The sequence below is a fragment of the Habropoda laboriosa genome, unplaced genomic scaffold (assembly GCF_001263275.1).
Source record: "Habropoda laboriosa isolate 0110345459 unplaced genomic scaffold, ASM126327v1 scaffold128, whole genome shotgun sequence".
NCBI classification, from domain to species: domain Eukaryota; kingdom Metazoa; phylum Arthropoda; class Insecta; order Hymenoptera; family Apidae; genus Habropoda; species Habropoda laboriosa.
In genome coordinates, this window is record NW_017100281.1 from 791,110 (window position 1) to 792,369 (window position 1,260).

Consider the following 1,260-nt stretch of genomic DNA (forward strand, 5'->3'; position numbering starts at 1 on the left):
ATTTACAGTAAATTTATCGTTCTATTTACATGTCATAACAATTATAACTACACGTTATGCTGCGTCCGTTTGTTTTTTCTGTGCAGTTCAACCTGATTTACTTAAATTTACGCTGCGAGACAGTATAATATTTAGAATTCTGCCTGAATTTTTGAAATTCAGAAAAACACAGGTAAACTTCCATTGCATTTAAACGATATTCTCCACCAAACTGGACAAAATACATTTCGAAAAATGGAATAAAAGAATTTTCGATTTTTTGAAAATCATAAAGTATAATGACCCTTTAATCTGAAACAATGACAATTAACTGTATTAATACCCCCTTTTAACCATACCAGTCAAGCCCTGACGTATTCTATTAGAGATTAAAACAAAGGTATATCCACTATACAAGTTGAACTAGTGAATTATGAATCTACCATACAATATCAAATTTGCTATCACAACTGCAGTAATGTTGTTAAGAAATTAGGTATACAGGGTGTCTGTTTTATCTCAATACAGTGAAATAACTTTTAAGGAAGTGATGTTGGGAAAAAAATGTTTTAACAATAGTTGTTTGGTATGGAAGGGGACGTTATGTGGTGTAAATATTTTTTTTGTACCTGGTATGATGGGGGAGATTTCAAAGTCAGTTTAATTTTTTTAAATGGAATGCTATATTTTTTTATACATAATATGATAGTGTATGTTAAGACAAGACACACTGTATGTTTAATTCATCAAAAATATAACTTTAAATATATTTGTAAATAATATGCATTGGCAAAAACACTCAGATATGGGTTGTACTTATTTTCTCTTTATATTAACTAGAAATAATTCAATTAAATTCAACAAACACATATCTGTGACCTGTCTATATTAATGTATATCTCTCGAAAAAAAGGACAAATCAGAAATTGTTTCACGTTTATAAAAATTTAATTTTGATACTTTCCACAAGAATAAACTTTTTTTTAATGAATCAGGTTTGTGTTTTAAAAGTTCATAAAACTGTATACAATTTATGTCAAAGTTGCATTTGGTATAAATACACGCTTTCAATATTTCGATTTTTAATTGAGTTTCTTCACTGATACACATATTGTTCACTTGTTCAGTGTGGGCATTAGATCCAGGGAGACATAAGCAGCTAGGACCACTGCAATGATAGAATAAGCAATTATGTGCTTCCATGTGCCTCAAATCAATTATTATTCTTGTATTATGCATTATATTATTATATACCATGTAATATAATTTATTATATATCAA